The sequence below is a fragment of the Sus scrofa genome, chromosome 7 (assembly GCF_054392235.1).
Source record: "Sus scrofa isolate SSC_HxYL_T2T_F1_AM1 chromosome 7, Sscrofa_HxYL_maternal_Yorkshire_Landrace_v2.0, whole genome shotgun sequence".
NCBI lineage: Eukaryota > Metazoa > Chordata > Mammalia > Artiodactyla > Suidae > Sus > Sus scrofa.
In genome coordinates, this window is record NC_139389.1 from 1,493,127 (window position 1) to 1,501,244 (window position 8,118).

At 57.7% G+C, this 8,118-nt stretch overlaps 1 long non-coding RNA gene across 1 annotated transcript; it reads left to right on the forward strand.

Moving 5' to 3' along the window:
• Nucleotides 1–1,028: 1,028 nt before the first annotated feature.
• On the forward strand, nucleotides 1,029–2,833 carry LOC146401128 (uncharacterized). Its single transcript, XR_014809439.1, has 4 exons — nucleotides 1,029–1,166; nucleotides 1,875–1,988; nucleotides 2,572–2,596; nucleotides 2,698–2,833. It is a non-coding gene; the product is annotated as an uncharacterized LOC146401128 (long non-coding RNA).
• The last annotated feature ends 5,285 nt before the right edge of the window (nucleotides 2,834–8,118 follow it).

Sequence of the window (8,118 nt, forward strand, 5' to 3'; positions counted from 1 at the left end):
ATGGTGCCATGAAGTCCAACCTCAGGTCCCCAGCCCCTCATCCCTAACCTGGCCCCCAGTGCCCTGCGGCCGCTCCAGCTCACCCTGGGGAAGGAAAGTGTAACTGGCAGGAAGTAAAAGCAGAAAATGACATCAGGGAGCTCCCGTCGTGGCTCCATGGGTTAAGGGCCCGACTAGTATCCATGAGGATACGGGTTCGATCCCTGGCCTCGCTCAGTGGGTTAAGGATCCCACATTGCTGCAAGCTTCAGTGGAGGTCCAGACAGGGCTCACATCCACTGTGGCTGTGGTGTAGGCTGATACCTACAGCTCCGATGCCATCCCTAGCCCAGGAACTTCCATATGCTGCAGGTGCAGTCCTAAAACCCAAAAAAAGAAAAAAGAAAAATATAGTTTTGATTATTGATTATTATGTGGATTTTGGCTTATGACTCAGAAGTTCAAAGAATCAAGTGGTGTTGCCTCAACCAATCCTTCACTTGCGTTTACTTATTTGCATGAACAGGGTTCTTTGTATTTATGTGTTTAAAACAAAAATTAGTCAGGTAATTACTGCTGACTTGTTTCTTGTTCGAACAATAAGTAGCCCATAAATTCAATGAAAAATTACACACAAACACACATACCTGGAAGTTCCAGGCAGAGTTACTGTGAGTCCTTTGCAGCTTCTGTTCCAGTTTGTCTCCAAGTTTCTTTGTCTTTGAGCTATTTCAGAACCTGAACTTGAAGAAGTTATATGGTAATGCAAGTAATTCTTGACCATAGAAATGTAACTATATTGTGTCTAGTGGAGAGTCAACTAAACATTCTTTTGTGGCTATTGACCAGTTTTGATCTAACTGTAAATTCCTTTCAACATTTCTTTTTTTTTTCCTTTCTTTTTTTTGGTCTTTTTAGGGCCGCTCACATGGCATACAGAAGTTCCCTGGCTAGGAGTCGAATGGTTGAGTCAGAGTCACAGCTGCAGGCCTGCACCACAGCTCACAGCGACACCAGGTCCGTGACCCACTGAGAAAGGCCAGGAACCCGAGTCCTCGTGGATATGATTCGGGTGCGTTATCGCCGAGCCACGACGGGAGCTCCTCCTGTCGACGTTTCTAATTGCCTGTGTGTTAGAGAGAGACTGCATTTTGAACAACTTGCTGGCTCCTCCCTTGGCTAATGATGTAAGTAAAACCCCTGATGTGCTCATTTCATAGCTGCCTGTTAGTCGTGATGATTTTATCTGTTAAAAGTGTGGTGGTAAAACTATAGAAGAGAAAAACCTTACTGTTGGAATTTACCGAGGTTTCTTTTTGCCTAGTAAGTGGCTGGTTTGGGAGTTCTGATCATACCTGGTTTTAACCTCTAAGATCCAGGGGACCCCACACAATGCTCGAAATCAGGACGAAACGGCTTCAGTCTCAAGGGCTGTGTGGGTAAGACCTTCCTAGACGGCCCCTGAGCAGGTAGGCATGGACGTGGAGGTCGATGGAGACGTCCGCCTTTAAGCCCGGCAAACAGCACAGGTCCCTGCTCAGCGTCATCTGGCTGTCACCCTCCACCACTGCTTGGGGCTGTTAGCAAAGGCAGGTGGCTTTTCGGCAATTCGTCCTCTGTCCAGTGTCCCCTCAAGCATGACATACAAAGTAATGGCCCTTTCTGGTTTTCTACTAGCAAGGAACTTTTCTGAGCAGAAATAGTCCAGATCCGAGACCCCAGGATCTTTCTAGTGAAACTCCATCTCCGGGGATCTGGCTCCCTTGCTGCCAGCCCGAACCACTTAGAGAGAAGACGCCAGCACATCATTTACTGAAATCCGACACAGAAGAGAGCTCGGTGTGCTCCGGGGCCGAATGATTGTACCCACAAAGTAACCAGAAACTTCCTCACAGGTGATGGCCCAGCACTAGGTGGAGGAAGCAGAGCAGCAACTCAGGCGCTCCCGGGGTGACGGTCCCCGCAGCACAATGGCAGTTAGAGGCACCTCCTCCGCCTGGACACAGCAGGTGATGGTCACGAGGTGGGGGAAGAACCAGCTGATGTCACATCTCTTTGCCGGGGGAGGGGGGGAGGGGTGTGTGTGCTAGAGGTAGGTTGGGCTTGGCAGGGAATTTCTGTGCCAGAGGGAGGTGCAGGGACAGCCAGAGGGAGAGGGGGTGGGGTGGGTTGGCCACAGGGCATATGTCCCCGCCCAGGCCACAGCCCCGTCGTCTGCCAAGTCCCCCTACCTCCGGCTGGGCCAGGAGGACAGCGGACGTGCGGGATCTCTGAGTGTGACGGGCCTCTGCCCCTAGGGCTGCGACCTGAGGCTGGAGCTCAAGCCCAGCTCCCCACGTCCCCAACTCCCAGCCTTTCATCCGCTTCCCGCTGCAGCCTGGACGCTTCCAGGTGTTGACAGACACAGCCTTGTGTCCCCCCGCGACGCCCCAGGGCCAGTGGAAAGGCGCGGCGGCCAGCCCTGCCCTGGGCCCTGATGGACTTAAGCGGTTCTGTCAGGTCCGAGAGGGAGCCGAGGCTGGTTGGCGTTGATTGCAGCTGCAGCCGCAGCTCCGAGTTGACCCCCAGCCTGGGGACGTCTCTATGCCACAGGTGCAGCCCTAAAAGGAAAAATAAGGTAAACTATTCGGAATGCCCCACGGAAGGCTTTCATGGACAGCATCGCCCGCCTGCCACGTGGACACTGAATCATGTTGTGATCAGTTGCTGCACGTTCAGGTCGTTCTGCATCGGGAGGCGCAGCGAGGACGTCCGCCCGGTGTGTTTACGCAGCGGCTCCTCGGGAGCGCCACTGTGTGACGGCAGCGCGAGCGTCAGACCCGACGGACAGATTTGTGCCTGTGAGACGTTTTCCCAGACAGAGCAAGAGTCTCGTCACCCTTCCAAACAACAGAAGGAGAAGGAGCTCCCCTGCACATCACACCTGTGTGAGGGTAACTGTTCTGTGTGGTGGAGTGAGCTGGTGTCCCGGCTGTGCAGCAGGACAACCCCTGCCCGCCGCCTCTCGGAATGCGGGACATCTGGGGGAGTCCCGTGTGTCATGGGGCGTCTAACCTCCTGGCCTCCCTGCTCCTGCTGAGAGAGTCCATGGCATTGGATACACACTTTGCAGGTGCATCTGTGCTCTGGGCACATGAAAGTTGCTTTCCTTGTAAGTAACGAAGGCCCAGCTCACGCCGGCTGGAACAGCCCAGGGCTCTTCATCTGACTCATCCCCACACCCCGTGGCCGAGCAGGATGGCTGGCCTGTCGGCCCTCTGTCCAGACATGGGTGCCACCCGAGGAGGAGGAGGAGTGACTCGGAGATGCCCCGTGTGCCGGCCTCACTGCAAGAACAGGGCAGTCGTGGTTGGCTACATGCATCGGGTCCGCCCGAGGACAGCCATGCGGGACCCGGTGCCGAGGGAAGAAGCCCCGGCCCCGGGCCCCCCCCGCCCCCCCCCCCCGCCATGATCCGGTGAGGACACAGGATTCCCCGTGCCCCTCAGACCTCAGGGCTGAGACGTGCATCCTGCCCCGTCCCCAGGCAGGGAGCACGTGGGCTGGGAGCACTCCTGCTGTGTTCAGGCCCCGCCTTAGCCGTGGTCGTCACACACCTAGTGCTCGGTGAGGTTCCGTGAACCAGGGGCGGTGGCTGGTCTCACCGTCTGCCCTTTGGACTTTGTCAGGCGGAGGCTGACCCGCCGGCCACACGTCCCCCTCCCTGCCAGCTTACTCACCTCCTCCCTCTGGATAGCAGGGTCACTGTCACTCCTGCTGGGGACGCTGGGGAGATGGTCACTGTAAGAGCAGAATCCTCCTAGGAACACACTGAAGGGGCAGGTCCTTTCGCGGAGATGAAGACACGGCCGGTGAGGGCTGGAGAAGTTCAGCGGCTTAGAGAAGAGCAGGGATGTGGGTGGAGCCACAACATGAGGGCGGAGGCCACAGAAGGGACTTGGGGACCAGGGGAGGCCCCGCTGCAGGTAGGGAAGGGGCGGGCCCAGCCTCCTGGGTGTCCTTGGTGTCATCAGCTGTGCTGTGCGCCCCACTGCATCCTTCCTCATTTGCATAAAACTCTCCTAAATACCTGCGCCTTGTGACAGGGGAGCTTGGTGAGGGTGAGTCGGGGAGGGGCTGCTGGCCAGGGGTGGGTGAACAAGGCTGGGCACTGGAGGTGAGCTGGGAAGGAGATGGCGAGGTCAGCGGGACCGGAAACTGGGACCCGAGGTGACCGGGACAATGTTCCCGCTGTGGCGTTTACAGGAATCTGGGGGGGTGGATCTCGCACAGGATGTGGGAAAGATGCTCAGCCAGTTCTCCTCGAATCCTGGAGGACCCGGTGGGCCGGCCGACCCCTAAGTTACACAACGTCCGCCCTTCGTTCTTTGGCCCGGAGTCACCACCAAGGACCAAGAGACACAGGGTGTTAATGTCCCCGAGGACGCGTCCGCCGCGGATACCGGACGGCACCTGGCAGCCTGCCCCAGCCCCCGGGTGTCCCCCACCGTGTTGGTGATGCCGAGGCTGCCGGGCACCAGAAGCAGGGGGTGGTGGGACCTGGCCTCATCCATTGAGGAATTTCCCATGTTACACCTTCTAGAGCTTTCCGAGGCATTTCCTCCTCTGTCTTTGCTACAAGCACCCTGCCACCCTGAAGCAGGGGGTGGTGGGACCTGGCCTCATCCATTGAGGCATTTCCTCCACTGTCTTTGCTACAAGCACCCTGCCACCCTGTCGCCTTGCGTCTGGAGGGCCGACCTCGGGAGTCTGAAGCTGATCTAGGGGAGAGGGGCTGGGTTGAGACCCAGAGATGCTGGTGCTCGCCAGGCCGGGAAGGAACAGGAGAGGACGCTGGCTGGCTGAGTCCCAAGCACCCAGGGTCCCCTCGGCTCTGCCTGTCTCCACCTCGGCTGCGACCAGACCAGAGCTGAGGTGTCCCATAGGGAAGCGCCATCTGCAGAAGGATGTGGACACGTGTCTTCACACTTTCAGCTCTCAGACCCACGTGCCCCTGGGCACACACCTTGGAACCCAAAGCACTCTTTCTGCACCTCCCAGGCACAGGAAGCTGTGTGTGCATGCGTGTGCGTGTGTGCGCGTGTGTGACACTGATCCTGCCTCCTTGCCTCGCCTCCCTGGGGCTCCCACTTTCTGTTTCCGAAAGTGTCCACCTGACACCGTCCATCATGGGACGGGTCAGAGGATGAACACCTCAGATGCAGGTGGAGCGCTGGGACGGTGCTAAGTGCCTGCCTGGGGATGCGTGTGTCTCAGCGTCCCCTGTGGTGTCCCCACTCACCGAGGGGCCAGGGGCATTGGGTTCTGGGCCCCTCCTGCTGCCCCTCCCCCACCACCGCTGGCCCTGCAGTCGCCAGATACTATTGTTTCTTGCGTGAGAGGAAAAATCGCGGTTGCCCAGGACCCAAAATGTCCCTGAGAAATTCCAGGCCAGCAGGGTCTCAGGGTGCCTGTCCTTGCCTGTGTCTGGGCCTCAAGTTAAGAGGGAGATTTAGGAGTTCCCACTGTGGCACATCAGGTTAAGGACCCGGCGTTGTCTCCGCAGCATCTTGGGCTCGGTCCCCGGCCCGGGACCTTGCACATGCTGCAGGTGCAGCCATAGATAAAGAGAGGAGGGTTCGGGTTGTCCTCAGCCTTCAGAGTTTCCAGCTATCAGTTAAGCAGAGTTTGCTCGGCTCTTATCATCCTACAGTTCAGATGGGAGGGTCTAAACCCAGCCCACTGCAGAAACGTGCCCCGTTCGGTAGTTTAAAAGGACACCTGCATTCACGTGCCTCCTGGTGCTGTTCTGTGGTTTCTTTTAGAACGTCTCGAGCCACATGAAGGAAAGAGGCTGACATCATTTCTCTGTGACGGCCAAGTGTTTGGGGGACGAAAAGAGCTCATAAGGTGACATATGGCCCCTGCCGTCTGCAGTGATTGACAGTCTTAAGAGCCGGAGAGCTAGTCCCGGGCGCCCAAGGGGCCTGGAGCCCGGGGAAACGCGAGCGTCTCTTTTGCTGGTGTCATTTTCTTTCCAGGAGCCCCAACACCACTTCTGTTGGGGGGATGGGGGGGGGCTTAGAAAAGGCCCCACCCAAGTCTAGTTTCTCCATAAAACCTCCCTAGTTTGAAAGACCTGTGGGGAAAGTTCTGTCTTTCAAACGAGCCCCTCTGAATGACTCTCATTAGGAAAGAATTTAGTGGCCTTACATTTAATATAAGCTCACGGTTTCTGGAGGGTTTTGAGCAGCAAATAATAAGATTAAGCAGCCACCTGAGACGTCCGAGTGACGCACAAGCCCTGAAGGCCCTGAGAGCTCCCTGTCCACCACAGCAGAGCAGAGTCCCTGTGTTGTCTGAGGACACGCCAGCCTCGCCCTTCACGTGTGCGATCCGCCGATGCGATGCGTCCTCTCAGCCACGTAGTGAGTCTCGGTCCCTCTTCCAGTGTCCGCTGTGGTCGTGCATGAGTTTCCACATGCAGGAACGAGACCGGGGCGCCTCCACGGACAGACTGACCTCCTGGGCTCAGATGCGGTGGAGAAAAGCCCTTCCATCAGATCCTGGCAGTGCGTCGAGACGCGCCCTGAGAGGCTGCTAACTACACCTGGTCCTGATGCGAAAGTAGCTTGAGTTCAACAGCGGAGGCAGGAGAACAGCCATGGTCTGACGCTGGTGACGCAGCTTTGCTTGCTTTCCCTCTCCCCTTCCCTCCTCGCTCCCCCCTCCCTCCTTCACTCCCCCCACCGCTCCACTCCCCCCACCACCTCGTGCTAAAGTGCCCATAACTACAACGGCACTGTTGGCACCGTTTTCCGGGCGGGATGCAGAGCACGAAGCACATTCACAGTGTTGTGCACCCGTCACACCGTCCACGTCCAGAACGTTCCTTCCTCCCCAACCAAAGCCCTGTCCTCATGGAGCAGCCTTTGTTTTTAGTGAAAAGCTGGGAGGATGTGGAGATGTTGGAGGTGACAGGGTGCGGGGACAGTCCTCCGGGGGGGACATTCTGAGTCACGTCTCAGGGAAAGCCGACTTCAGGGCAGCTGTGCGGGGCTGGGCGGGGGAGGGCAGGTGCTCAGAGCAGCCCCCCGCATGGGGAGGGCCTGGCTGCCTCTGTCTCCTTGGCACTTCCTGCCGGGACAGCGTGAAGGAGGACGGCTCGCTGTCCCCAGTGCTGCTGGCAGCGTCCCTTCCATCCTCCGAGCCGACCCACGCCCACCTCTCCTGGAGCGCAGGAACAAACCGACACGGTCTGACTCCCGGCCCAGGGCTGGTGCTTAAAAAAATCACCCACAAATCCGGCTATTGCCAAATGGCCCCGAAGAAATGATCTTTGAGTGAAGGGGAAATTATTTGTCGCTCCCAGCATGGTGCAATTTCTCCAAAGTAAACAGCAGTGCCCGTCCAAGAGCAACCAATCTGCCCATTGGGTCATAGGTATTGACGTTCGGTCAGAGCCATAAAAAGCCAGGATCCAAGCCAGCAGCGCGGTGGTGAGCCCTTCCGTGGATGGGCCTCTTGTTCTGCTGTCTGGACCAGGCTTCCAGAAGAGCACGGAGCCGCCCACAGAGGAGAGAGGAAGCGAGCTATGGAGCCCTGGCCGGCACGGCGGGGGGTGGGGGGTGCCCGTGGCCTTGGCCCCGTGGCAGCTGCGTGGGCCTGGGGCTGAGCTGGCTTCAGGAGGGAGGAGGAGGGGGCACAGCCAGGCTGGGTTATTCCCGGGGAGCTAAAGACATCTAGAAATTGTTTTCTGAAACATAACTCCAATGTTTCATGTTTTTATGACCTCGAATTGCCTCGGGAGCCTTTGGGGTTCATGAACTCCCTCCGAGAGGCGGGCAAGGCCGCATGTAGAAATCGTGGTTAGCAGTCGAGTGCTTGCACATCAGCGTGCCCACAGCCACCAGCTGTCCCCACGGGGCGGACACAACACGGTCAGCAGAGCTCTGGGCAGAAAGCAGCAGGGAAGGAAAAGGCACCACGAGAAAGGACAGCCCATCGCACACCGGTCACCTCGCTCTCCTGTTAAGAGCTTCAGATTCCAGCTTCCAGGAGCTTAGGCGACTCGTTCAAGGACACATGGTTCATCAGTGGGTTAAGCGCCCGTCTCCTTGACCCACAGGCCACAGCCTTCCAGTCATGTGCTGCTGCACA